The 14,119-nt window shown below is 48.6% G+C and overlaps 1 protein-coding gene across 1 annotated transcript in view; it reads left to right on the top strand.

Annotated features, from left to right (window-relative positions):
* Positions 1-14,119, top strand: part of WDR62 (WD repeat domain 62) — a 313,350-nt gene that overhangs the window by 9,481 nt on the left and 289,750 nt on the right. The window lies entirely within an intron of this gene.

The raw sequence follows: 14,119 nt of genomic DNA, 5'->3' as shown, positions 1-14,119 counted from the left end.
CTCAAATATTTCTGTGGATGAGTTTATGAATAGAGACTCGATTCCCAAACCAGTGTCTCAATCCCCTCCCATTTGTCTGCAAAAATGATCTCTGACCCATATCCTGCAGTCCGACTCTAACGGGTCAGACATGGAGGAGGGTGAGGTGGATTTGGAGGGGGGGATACTACTCTGTCACAGGGAATTGAGGCTCTTATAGAGGCTATCAGAGATGTTCTGCAAATTCTTAATAATGTGTCAGAGGAATGTGAGTAATCTTATTTTAATGTAAAAAAGAAATCCTCAGTCACTATTCCTGCTTCAAAGGAATTAAATTCCCTGTTTGAAGAACCATGGGTTAATCCTGATAAGAAATTTTTCAAATCCCTAAAAGGTTGCTCTCATCTTTTCCTCTTGAGGATAGGAAAAAATGGGAAAATCTACCGATCGTGGACGCAGTCTCTAGGCTGTTAAGAAAAATTGTATTGCCTGTCCCTGGTGCAGCCTCTCTAAAAGATACGGCTGATGGTAAAATTGAGACTACACTGAAATCTTTGTACACAGCTGCTGGGGTGGCCCAGAGACCCACTATTGCATGTGCGTGGATCACAAAAGCCATTGCTAAATGGTCAGGTAACCTAATTGATGGGTTAGATTCCTTGTCTAGGGGGGATGTTTTACTTCTGCAGCATATACAGGACTCTGCAAATTTTATGGTGGAAGCCATAAAAGAGATAGGCTTACTTAATGCACGCACTATTGCTATGGCTGTGTAAGCAAGCAGGGGCTTGTGGATACACCAGTGGACTGCTGATGGGGACTCCAGGAAAGCCGTGGAAGGCTTACCATTCACAGGAAAGGCCTTGTTTGGAGACTAACTAGACAAACAGATCTTCAAAGCTACTGCGGGTAAGTCTACGTATCTTCCTTCCACAGCTCCCCCAGCCAGGACAGGTAATTCAGCTTCAAATTTACAGTCCTGTCGGACAGCCAAGTTTAACGGAAAATCCAGAGGTGCTTCTACGGCCTCCAATGGCGCAAGAGGTAAAGCAGCAACTACAGGTGCTCAGGAACAGAGCTCATGTTCTGCTTCCTCAAAGCCTTCAGCATGACGGTGGACGGCGAGGCCTGGAGGACTGTCAGATGGGAGCCTGACTAAAATTCTTCAGTCACATCTGGTCAAGTTCATGCCGGGATCCCTGGGTAATAGATCTTATTTCCCAGGGCTGCAGACTGGAGTTCCAAGAGCTCCCACCTCACAGATTCTTCAAATCAAGCTTACCATCTTCACAATAGGCAAGTATAACTTTACAGCAGGCCATCCAAAAACTGGTACAGACTCAAGTAATTTTTCCAGTTCCACTTCACCTACACAACAAGGGGTACTATTCCAACTTGTTTGTAGTACCGAAACCGGACGGTTCGGTACGTCCAATTCTGAACCTCAAGTCCTTGAAATCATTCTTAAGATTGTTCATGTTCAAGATGGAGTCTCTGAAAGCGGTGATCTCAGGTCTGGAAGAAGGGGAATTCCTAGTGTCTCTGGATATCAAGGATGCATACCTTCACATTCCGATCTGGCCGCCTCATCAGGCTTATCTACGGTTTGCACTGCAGGACTGTTACCACCAGTTCCAGGAACTGCAATCTGGTCTCTCCACGGCGCCGAGGGTGTTCACCAAAGTGATGGCAGAGATGATGTTTCTACTCCACAAGCAGGGAGTGAACATAATTCCGTAACTGGACGATCTTCTGATAAAGGCGCCAGGGAGAGGTTGCTGGACAGCATTAGCCTCTCAACCAAACTTCTCCAGGATCACGGGTGGATTCTGAAATCTCACCTAGAGCCAACACAGAGGCTCTCATTCCTGGGAATGATACTGGACATGGAGTCGCAGAAAGTGTTCCTTCCTTTGGAAAAGGCATTGGTAATCCAGTCGATGGTTCGGGATGTCCTGAAGCCAACCCGGATATCGTGCATCTATGCATTCACCTTCTAGGGAAAATGGTGGCCTCTTACGAGGAGCTTCAATACCGGAAGGTTTCACGCAAGACCCTTCCAGCTCGATCTGTTGGACAAATGGTCCGGATCGCATCTTCACATGCACCAGAGAATTTGTCTGTTGCCAAAAGCCAGGATCTCCCTTCTGTGGTGGCTACAGACCTCTCACCCCGTCGAGGGTCGGAGGTTTGGAATTCAGGATTGGATCCTGTTAACCACAGACACAAGCGTCCAAGGTTTGGAAGCAGTGTCAAAGTCGAAAATATTGTCACACGCACCAAGTACAAACACCACACAGATGGCCTCCGTGCGTGTACTTGTTCTTCCGTACGTGCACATGCCCGCAATTTGCGTATAACCACTCACGCGGTGGTATGAGTAATTACGGTAGCATTTGTATTCGCATGGAGAAGCCACAAAGACACATTTCAAATTTAATCCACATAGTGCACGATTTACACATAGCCTACATGCACCACACCAGCGAGTTACACTTGCTTAAAGTGTACAATAACAAACAAATTCACCTTTACAGGATATGAGGGGACAGAATTAGGTTAGGAGGTGGTGTTTGGTATCCAGTTGTACAGTATATTAAGAGCAATATTCCGGTAGCAGTTTGCAGAAGATAGCACGCTCCTGCGCATAGGTATACGCAGGAAAAGAATATTAATATTACACTGTATTTACTGTTCTTTGATATTCGGTGGGAACCCAGTGGAGACCATCTGCAAGTGCACCTGAACCAGGCATCGCCCACCTATTCAAACCGACCTATGACCCCTCCTGTACTGTAAATGACCAGCCCTTTGACCTATGGGTGAAGAGATTACAGTTTCTATTGTATCATGAACTGGACAAATGTATAAAAAGCCAAGCTGCCTGGCCGGTCACACATTCTCTGAGAGTCATCTATCCAGATTGACTGAGGACCGGATCCGGGTGGTGCTTGCGAACAAACGTATGTATCATTGATTGTAGCCTATATCTCTTATTGTGAATTGTACTACTATTGTAACCCCCTGTTGGTAAATAACTGTTGGTGGGTCGGATCCCAACATATTTAAATACAATTGGTGTCGTGTCCCTTTCCTGCTAAGGTTCAAAGTGTATTTCAGCCACACCTGTAGCTGTATTGTGCTTACCGCGTGTCGGTGTGTGTGTACGCAAAGTGTGTACTTTGTACGTCCGTTGTGGCGTGTGTACGCAAGGTGCGTACACGGTACGGGCCTGTGTACGCTAACTGGGTAAAAAGTACGTAGATTAAGGATTACATCCAGCGGCCGCAGCGGCTCGAATTTTAGTGTAAAGGTATAGCTTTTCTGTCCTGTAAGTTAATCGGCTTTATCAGCAGTCACCCAAGGGGGGCAGTTTCAATGAAGATGGTCAAGTCAGGAAGTCGTCCTTCCAATCAACATTCTGGAACACAAGGCTATATACAACGCCCTTCTGCAGGCCTCTTATCTTCAGGATCGGGTCATTCAAGTCAAGTCGGACAATGTGACGCCAGTGACGTACATAAACCGACAGGGCGGAAAGAAAAGCAGCGCAGCAATGTCGGGGAAAAAAAAACCCTGTTGCGCTGTCAGCGGTCTTCATTCCGGGAGTAGACAACTGGGAAGCAGACTTCCTCAGCAGACACGACCTGCACCCGGGGGAGTGGGGCTTTCACCCGGAAGTGTTCAGGTGCTTGACACGTCGGTGGGGATATCCACAAATCGACATGATAGCCTCTCGCCTCAACAAGAAGATCAAGCGGTATTGATCCAGGTCGAGAGACCCACAGGCAGTGGCGGTAGATGCTCTGACGACTCCATGGGTCTATCAGATGGTGTACGTGTTTCCTCCACTTCTTCTGATCCCAAGTATTCTCAAAAGAATAAAAAGGGAAAAGGTTCAAGCAATACACATTGCTCCGGACTGGCCAAGAAGGGCCTGGTACGCGGACCTTCTGGAGATGCTCCTTGAGGATCCGTGGCTTCTACCTCTTCGCGACGATCTTCTGCAACAGGGCCCGTTTGTCTATCAGGACTTACCGCGGCTACGTTTGGCGGCGTGGAAGTTGAACGGCAGATTCTAGCCAGAAGAGGGATCCCTAATAAAGTTATCCCGACTATGATCCAAGCCAGGAAGGGGGTAACGTCTCAACATTACCACCGTATTTGGAAGAAATACGTCTCTTGGTGTGAGAGCAGAACTTATTCTGCATGGAATTTCACCTGGGATGTTTCCTGCTTTTTCTGCAGGCCGGTGTGGATGTGGTCCTACGTCTGGGCTCCATAAAAGTCGAGATTTCAGCCTTGTCCATTCTCTTTCAAAAACAATTGGCTTCTCTCCCTGAGGTCCAGATGTTTTTGAAAGGTGTTCTGCGCATCCAACCTCACTTTGTGCCTCCCATGGCACCTTGGGATCTCAATTTGGTGCTGCAGTTCCTCCAATCGGACTGGTTTGAACCATTACCGGAGGTGGACGTAAAATATCTTACATGGAAGACCGTAACATTGTTGGCCTTGGCTTCAGCAATATGTGTGTCGGAGCTTGGGGTTTTGTCTCACAAGAGTCTCTATTAACTTTTCTATGAGAACAGAGCTGAACTCCGAACTCGTCAGCAATTTCTTCCGAAAGTGGTGTCTGTATTTGACATCAACCAACCTATTGTGGTCCCGGTTATCACCGACACTTCCACTACTTCAAAGTCTTTGGATGTTGTGAGGGCTTTGAAGGTATACGTAAAGAGGACAGCTCGTCACACGAAATACGACTTGCTGTTCGTCCTATATGATCCCAATAAAATTGGGTGTCCTGCTTCAAAGCAGACAATTGCACGCTGGATCAGGCTCACTATCCAGCATGCTTATTCCACGGCAGGCTTGCCGGTTCCAAAATCTATACAGGCCCACTCTACTAGGTTTGGTGGGTTCTTTCTGGGCAGCTGCCCGGGGTGTCTCGGCTTTACAGCTCTGCCGAGCAGCTACTTGGTCAGGTTCAAACACGTTTGCAAAGTTCTACAAGTTCGATACTTTGGCCTCTTAGGACCTTCAGTTTGGTCAATCAGTTCTGCAGGAACCTCCGCACTCTCCCACCCGGTTTGGGAACTTTGGTACATCTGAGCAAGAAAAAAAAGGCAATTGGTTTCCCCCAGCACCCTGAATGATAACGGTAACCAAATATAAATCCCACATAATAATAGAATTCAGAGATCTTCGTTACACATATTTGCGCAAATGTGTGGTTAAGCCCCAAAGCCGCATCAAGGCGTCTCTGTATATTTGGGGTCCCTAGCGCTATATCTAGATGCAGGGTGTGGCACCCCAAAACACCAGCATAAGCCAGAAAGCCCAGCGTAGCATACCAGTGAAAAAAACTATAGTGTTAATAAATTAGTATTTAGGAAGCCGAAGCTATAGAGAGGGTGATACAAACATGAAATGTAATTAAAATAGAGAAATAGTGTTAAAAAATTAATAAGTGAAAAGTGTTAATAGAATGTAAAGGTATGCCACACTAAAGCCATCCAGCTCAGCCAGTCCAGAGGCACCACACCTCACACCTCCATTACCCCAATCTGGGTCTAATATTAACCAGCAAGGCGCCACATGATAATGGCTCCTTACTACAATATGTCTAAGCTGGGTAGCTCTGGGTAGCACCAGGCACACACAGCTCCTCCAGACACTCAGGATACGCAGGAAAACTGGTACAGGGGTGTAGCAAAGGGGGAGAGCTGCTATTGTACATAATCTGTGTCCTGAAAAGGACAAAAACTCTGGTGTTACACCGTGATAAAACAGCTTGCAGTCTCACTGGGGCTGCTTAGCTTGTGTGTGCTGTTCCTTCCTCTGTGTCTCCCTCTCACATACCGTAAGGGCAGGATTGCTATTGTATTACTTGTCTGTGTGTATAAGTGTTGTCTACTGTAAACATGGTAAAACACAGATTATGCAGTGTATGTCACACCAGATTCTCTCCCTCTACATATGGTTCTATATCATGTGAACAATGCAGCCAGTCCTTACAACTCAGTGAGGGGGCTGGGGGGAGGTCGAGAGCCTTCCTGGCTAGGTGCCATAACATCCATGATGTCAGATATGACATCTCGGCTCACTGCTAATACTCAAAAGACTCAACAACTGGCAGGCTGTTGCAGACATAGCTGCAAGGGCAGATGATCAACAGTCTCTCCCCCCCCCCCCCCCCCCCCCCCACACACACACGTGTACACACACACACACACACACTCTAGATCAGGGCCACTAAAATGTGGGTTACCTGTTTTACTCTCAGAATCTGATGAGGAGATACATGAGGAGAGGGAGGTATTGGATCCTGTTACTGGGGATTCCCCTTCTGCACATGGTATTGAGCCCCTCATACTTGCTATACGGGACGTGTTAAAACTCCCTCTAGAGGACACTGCAGCACAGCAGTCATTTTTCTTAACAAAGAACAAACTCAGTGTCACTTTCCCTGATTCTGCAGAACTGCATGACCCGTTTAAGCTAGCCTGGGAAAATCCAGATAAGAAATACCAAGTGACAACACGATTATTGCACACTTTCCCATTTGCTCCTGAAGGCTGGAAGATCTGGGATGAACCCCCGGCCATAGACGTAACAGTCTCTCACCTATCTAAAAAGACTGAACTACCAGCTCCGGGCTCCTTTACCATAAAGGACCCTGGGGATAGGAAAATAGAGACTACACTGAAGTCTATTTACACAGCGGCTGGTATATCACAAAGACCGGTCATAGCGGGTTGCTGGATGATCCATGCCATTCATACGTGGGCTACTCAAATTCAAGAGGGCCTCTTTGGGGATATGTCCCTGGTCACTACAGTGATTCTCCTAAAACACATTCAAGACACTGCACGTGCCCTGTGTGACTCTCTCAAGGAGATAGGCAATATTAACGCTAGGACCACTGCTATGGCAGCGTTGGCGCGCAGAGCTTTGTGGCTGCGTCAGTGGATAGCGGATGCAGAGTCCAAGCGCAGTGTAGAGTCTCTTCCCTATTCAGGGGATTGGCTCTTCGGGGATGAGTTGGATACGTGGATTTCCAAGATTTTTGCTGGAAAATCCACGTTCCTCCCCTGGGGCCCCCGCCGGCTAGGCGTTCCTACCCGGGGCCGCCTACTCAGTCCTTACGATCTGCCAGGTTCAGATCAAGAGCCAGAGGCGCCTCCACCGCGACGAGAGGCACCAGAGGTAGGACAAGAAAACCAGCCGCCACAGGTTCTCAGGAACAAAGCTCCGGTTCAGCTTCCACTAAGGCCTCAACATGACGGTGCCTCCGCACCCCGAGGGCACCTTGAGGTGGAAGCTCGACTGCGTCACTTCAGCCAAGTCTGGGAAAGCTCCTGCCAGGATGCCTGGTAGGAGACCTCATTTCTCAGGGCTACAAGCTGGAGTTCGACGGTGCTCCTCCCCAACGATTTTTCAAATCAAGCTTACCAGTTTTGGAGGATTCACGAGTTACGCTGAAACAGGCCATGCTAAAGTTGGTCCAGTCCCAAGTCATTGTGCCAGTGCCACTACAACAACAGGGAAAAGGTTACTACTCCAACCTGTTTGTAGTATCGAATCCGAACGGTTCGGTTAAAAGACCCATTTTTAATCTAAAATGCTTGAACCCTTACCTAAAGGTTTTCAAGTTCAAGATGGAATCCTTGCGAGCAGTGATTGCGGGTCTGGAAGAACAGGAGTTCCTGGTCGCGCTGGATATAAAGGACGCTTATCTTCATATTCCAATATGGCCACCTCACCACGCTTGCCCTGGGGATCAATTAGGGTTGCCACCTTATCCCTTTAATCCTGGAGACCTATGAATAATAAAGGTTCTGTGGCTGATTAAATTCAAGCCTGCTTTTTCCACCTGGTTTTAATCCGCTACAAAACCTGTGTAAATCACAGTTCTCCAGGATTAAAGGGATGATCTGGCAACCCTAGGAACAATCACTACCAGTTCCGGGCGCTACCCTTCGGACTGTCCACAGCTCCGAGGGTCTTCACAAAGGTAATGGTGTAAATGATGTTCCAGCTCCGAGTCCAGGGGGGGAACTTCGTCTCTTTCCTGGACGATTTCTTGATAAAAGCGAGATCCCGGGAGCTTCTATTGTTCAGTATAATCTTCACTGTTCAGCTTCTGTCACAACATGGGTGGATTCTGAATTTGCAGAAGTCCCACCTGGAGCCTACTCAGCAGCTCCTGTTCCTGGGAATGTTTCTGGACACAGTAGCTCAGAAAGTATTCCTCCCAGAGGACAAAGCAAGGAAATGGTCAGAGCGGTCCTAAGGCCGACTCGGATATCCATACTCGGATATTTGCATACGATTGTTGGGATAGATGGAAGCCTCATACGAGTCAATCCAGTACGGAAGGTTCCATGCCAGAACATTTCAATTGGATCTCCTAAGCAAGTGGTCTGGATCGTACCTACAGATGTATCTGATTATACGGTTATCACCTCAGGCCAGGATTTCCCTCCTGTGGTGGTTGCAGTCCTCAAACTTACTGGAAGGTTGGAGTTTCGTGATTTAGGATTGGATCCTACTCAGGAAAGATGCGAGTCTGAGGGGATGGGGAGCTGTCACCCAAGGGGCTCAGTTCCAGGGCAGGTGGTCAGCCCACGAAGCCCTACTTCCGATCAACGTTCTGGAACTTCGGGCGATCTACAATGCTCTGCTTCAGGCCTCTCCTCTGTTCAGAGATCGGGCGATCCAAGTTCAGTCGGACAACGCCACGGCCGTGGCTTACATAAATCGAAAAGGATTGACAAAAAGCAGAGCCTGCATGTGAGAAGTACCAAAGATACTCCTCTGGGCAGAAAGAAATGCAAGAGCAATGTCCGCCATCTTCATTCCGGGGATGAACAACTGGGAAGCGGTCTTCCTGAGTCGTCATGATCTCCACCCGGGAGAGTGGGGTCTCCACCAACAGGTGTTTCAACAGATCATCGACCTGTGGGGCTGCCCACAGATAGACATGATGGCTTCTCAACTCAACAGGAAGCTTCACTGGTATTGCTCGGGCGAGGGCAATAGATGTGCTGACGTCCCCTTGGCCTTACCGTCTGGTCTACCTGTTTACTCCGATTCCTTTGCTCCCAAGGGTGCTAAAGCGAATCAGGAATCAAGGGGTCCAGACCCCGTTTGGCCTCGGAGGGCATGGTATGCGGATCTTCTGGACGTGTCCGTCGCAGACCCTTGGCATCTGCCATTGAGAAAAGATCTTCTGCAACAAGGACCGTTCGTCTACCTGGACTTACAGCGACTTCATTTGATGTCTTGGAGGTTGAGCGGAACTTCCTAGCTCACAAGGGCCTTTCCAAGAAGGTTATTGCAACCATGGTTCAGGCCAGGAAGCCTGTGATGTCAAAGCACTACCATAATATCTGGAGGAGATGTGTCTCAGAGATGCTACTTGCGTTTCCTCCAGGCTGGAGTGGATATGGTGCTAGGGACCCCCAATATACACTGCTCAAAAAAATAAAGGGAACACTTAAACAACACAATGTAACTCCAAGTCAATCACACTTCTGTGAAATCAAACTGTCCACTTAGGAAGCAACACTGATTGACAATCAATTTCACATGCTGTTGTGCAAATGGAATAGACAACAGGTGGAAATCATAGGCAATTAGCAAGACACCCCCAATAAAGGAGTTGTTCTGCAGGTGGTGACCACAGACCACTTCTCAGCTCCTATGCTTTCTGGCTGATGTTTTGGTCACTTTTGAAAGCTGGCGGTGCTTTCACACTAGTGGTAGCATGAGATGGAGTCTACAACCCACACAAGTGGCTCAGGTAGTGCAGCTCATCCAGGATGGCACATCAATGCGACCTGTGGCAAGAAGGTTTGCGGTGTCTGTCAGCGTAGTGTCCAGAGCACGGAGGCACTACCAGGAGACTGGCCAGTACATCAGGAGACGTGGAGGAGGCCGTAGGAGGGCAACAACCCAGCAGCAGGACAGCTACCTCCGCCTTTGTGCAAGGAGGAACAGGAGGAGCACTGCCAGAGCCCTGCAAAATGACCTCCAGCAAGCCACAAATGTGCATGTGTCTACTCAAACGATCAGAAACAGACTCTATGAGGACCGGACGTCCACAGGTGGGGGTTGTGCTTACAGCCCAACACCGTGCAGGACGTTTGGCATTTGTCAGAGAACACCAAGATTGGCAAATTCGCCACTGGCGCCCTGTGCTCTTCACAGATGAAAGCAGGTTCTCACTGAGCACATGTGACAGAGTCTGGAGACGCCAAGGAGAATGTTCTGCTGCCTGCAACATCCTCCAGCATGACCGGTTTGGCAGTGGGTCAGTAATGGTGTGGGGTGGCATTTCTTTGGGGGGCCGCACAGCCCTCCATGTGCTCGCCAGAGGTAGCCTGACTGCCATTAGGTACCGAGATGAGATCCTCAGACCCCTTATGAGACAATATGCTGGTGCGGTTGGCCCTGGGTTCCTACTAATGCAAGACAATGCTAGACCACATGTGGCTGGAGTGTGTCAGCAGTTCCTGCAAGACGAAGGCATTGATGCTATGGACTGGCCCGCCCGTTTCCCAGACCTGAATCCAATTGAGCACATCTGGGACATCATGTCTCGCTCCATCCACCAACGCCACGTTGCACCACAGACTGTCCAGGAGTTGGCGGATGCATTAGTCCAGGTCTGGGAGGAGATCCCTCAGGAGACCATCCGCCACCTCATCAGGAGCATGCCCAGGCATTGTAGAGAGGTCATACAGGCACGTGGAGGCCACACACACTACTGAGCCTCATTTTGACTTGTTTTAAGAACATTACATCAAAGTTGGATCAGCCTGTAGTGTGTTTTTCCACTTTAATTTTGAGTGTGACTCCAAATCCAGACCTCCATGGGTTAATAAATTTGATTTCCATTGATAATTTTTGTGTGATTTTGTTGTCAGCACATTCAACTATGTAAAGAACAAAGTATTTAATAAGAATATTTCATTCATTCAGATCTAGGATGTTATTTTTTGGTGTTCTCTTTATTTTTTTGAGCAGTGTATATACAGAGAGTCCTTGACGCAGCTTGGGGGCTTACACATACATTTGCGCTGATATATGTAACCGAGATCTCTGAATTCTAAGATATTGTATGGGATTTAAATCTGGTTACTGCTATCATTCAGGGTGCTGGGGGAAATACCCCTCCTTTTCAAGCACTTGAATGATATCATTAAGCTAATTAAGCATCCACCACTATATTTGCTTGGAGTGGATATGGGCCTGCATCTGGGCTCACTTAAAGTTCAGATTTCATCTCTCTATTTTCTTCCAGAAGAAGTTGGCAATGTTGCCAGAAGTTCAGATCTTCTTGTAAGGGGTACTTCACATACAGCCTCCCTTTGTGCCACCAATGGCACCCTGGGATTTGGTATTGAAGTTTCTGCAGTCCTCCTGGTTTGAACCGTTGATGACGGTGGAAGACAAAAGTACCTTACGTGGAAGATGGTAATGTTGCTGGCCTTGGCTTCTGCTAGGCGTGTCTCAGAATTGGGGGCCTTATCATGTAAAAGTCCATACTTGGACTTTTATGGAAATAGAGCAGAGCTCGGGACTAGGCAGCAGTTCCTGCCGAAAGTTGTTTCTGCATTCCATTTGAACCAACCTATTGTGGTCCCGTCTAGTTCTGGAGCTTTTGCTCCTCCGGAGGCATCGGATGCTGTGCGATCCTTGAAGATCTACGTCAAGAGGATGGCTCGGATCAGAAAGACGGATTCCTTGTTTGTGCTCTATGATGCGCAGAAAAAGGGTTGCCCTGCTTCTAAGCAGTCCATTGCTCGTTGGCTAAGGCTTACTATCCAACAGGCCTATGTCGGCAGCCTTGGCTGTTCCTCAGTCTCTGAAGGCCCACTCTACAAGATTGGTGGAGTCTTCCTGGGCGGCTGCCCGTGGAGTCTCGGCCTTGCAATTATGCCGAGTTGCTACCTGGTCGGGGAAGAATACTTTTGTTAAGTTCTACGAGTTTGATACCCTGGCCATAGAGGATACCCAGTTTGGGCAGGTGGTGCTGCAGACGTCTACGCACATTCCCGAACGTTCTGGAAGCTTTGGAACGTCCCTATTGTACTAAATGAACCCCAGTATCCCTTATGGATGCTAGAGAAAACAGTTTTTAGTACCTACCGGCAACTCCTTTTTCTCTGACGTCCTAGTGGATGCTGGAAACTCCGTAAGGACCATGGGGAATAGCGGCTCCGCAGGAGTCTGGGCACAACTAAAAGAAAGCTTTTAGACTACCTGGTGTGCACTGGCTCCTCCCACTATGACCCTCCTCCAAGCCTCAGTTAGATTTTTGTGCCCGGCCGAGCTGGATGCACACTAGGGGCTCTCCTGAGCTTTTAGAAAGAAAGTATATTTTAGGTTTTTTATTTTACAGTGAGACCTGCTGGCAACAGGCTCACTGCAACGAGGGACTAAGGGGAGAAGAAGCGAACCTACCTGCTTGCAGCTAGCTTGGGCTTCTTAGGCTACTGGACACCATTAGCTCCAGATGGATCGACCGCATGGAACTGGCCTTGATGTTCGGTCCCGGAGCCGCGCCGCCGTCCACCTTACAGAGCCAGAAGCAAGAAGTCCGGAAAATCGGCGGCATGAAGACTTCTGTCTTCACCAAGGTAGCGCACAGCACTGCAGCTGTGCGCCATTGCTCCTCATACACACTTCATACTCCGGTCACTGAGGGTGCAGGGCGCTGGGGGGGGGGGGGGGCGGCGCCCTGAGCGGCGCCCTGAGCAGCAATAAAAACACCTTGGCTGGCCAAACAATCACAATATATAGCCCCAGAGGCTATATATGTGATAATTACCCCTGCCAGAATCCTTAAAAAAGCGGGAGAAAAGTCAGCGAAAAAGGGGCGGAGCTATTTCCCTCAGCACACTGGCGCCATTTCTCCCTCACAGCTCCGCTGGAAGGAAGCTCCCTGGCTCTCCCCTGCAGTCTACACTACAGAAAAGGGTAAAAAAGAGAGGGGGGGGGGCACTAAATTTAGGCGCAGTAAATATTATAGCAGCTATAGGGGACATAATTCAGTTAGTCCCTGCATTATATAGCGCTCTGGTGTGTGCTGGCATACTCTCTCTCTGTCTCCCCAAAGGGCTTCTGTGGGGTCCTGTCCTCTGTTAGAGCATTCCCGGTGTGTGTCGGTACGGCTGTGTCGACATGTTTGATGAGGAAAATTATGTGGAGGCGGAGCAGATGCCTATAGAAGTGATGTCACCCCCTGCGGGGCAGACACCTGAGTGGATGGTTTTATGGAAGGAATTACGTGCAAGTGTCGACTCCTTACACAAAAAATTTGACGACATGCCAAATGCGGGACAGCCGGCTTCTCAGCTCGTGCCTGCCCAGGTGTCTCAAAGGCCATCAGGGGCTCTAAAACGCCCGCTACCTCAGATGGCAGACGCAGATGTCGACACGGATACTGATACCAGTGTCGACGACTATGAGTCTAATCTAATGTCCACTAGGGCCATTCTTTGCATGATTGAGGCAATGAAGGAGGTATTACACATTTCGGATATAAACCCAGGTACCACTAAAAAGGGTATTATGTTTGGGGAGAACAAACTACCCGTAGTTTTTCCCCCATCTGAAGAATTAAATGAAGTGTGTGAAGAAGCGTGGGCTTTCCCCGATAAAAGATTGGTAATCCCTAAAAAATTGCTAATGGCGTTCCCTTTCCCGCCAGAGGATAGGGCACGTTGGGAAACACCTCCTAGGGTGGATAAAGCGCTCACACGTTTGTCTAAAAAGGTGGCACTTCCGTCTCCGGATACGGCCGCCCTAAAGGAGCCTGCGGATAGAAAGCAGGAGGCGATCCTGAAGTCTGTATATACACACTCAGGCATTATACTTAGACCAGCTATTGCGTCAGCATGGATGTGCAGTGCTGCCGCTGCATGGTCAGATTCCCTGTCAGAAAATATTGACACCCTAGACAGGGACACTATTCTCCTAGCCATAGAGCATATAAAAGACTCAGTCTTATACATGAGAGATGCACAGAGGGAGATCTGCCGGCTGGCATCTAAAATAAGTGCATTGTCCATTTCTGCTAGGAGAGGCTTATGGACTCGGCAGTGGACAGGGGATGCAGATTCCAAAA

This window comes from Pseudophryne corroboree, chromosome 8, assembly GCF_028390025.1.
Source record: "Pseudophryne corroboree isolate aPseCor3 chromosome 8, aPseCor3.hap2, whole genome shotgun sequence".
NCBI classification, from domain to species: Eukaryota; Metazoa; Chordata; class Amphibia; order Anura; family Myobatrachidae; genus Pseudophryne; species Pseudophryne corroboree.
Note: the sequence above shows the minus strand (reverse complement) of the source record. Positions and strands in the feature narration are given on the sequence as shown.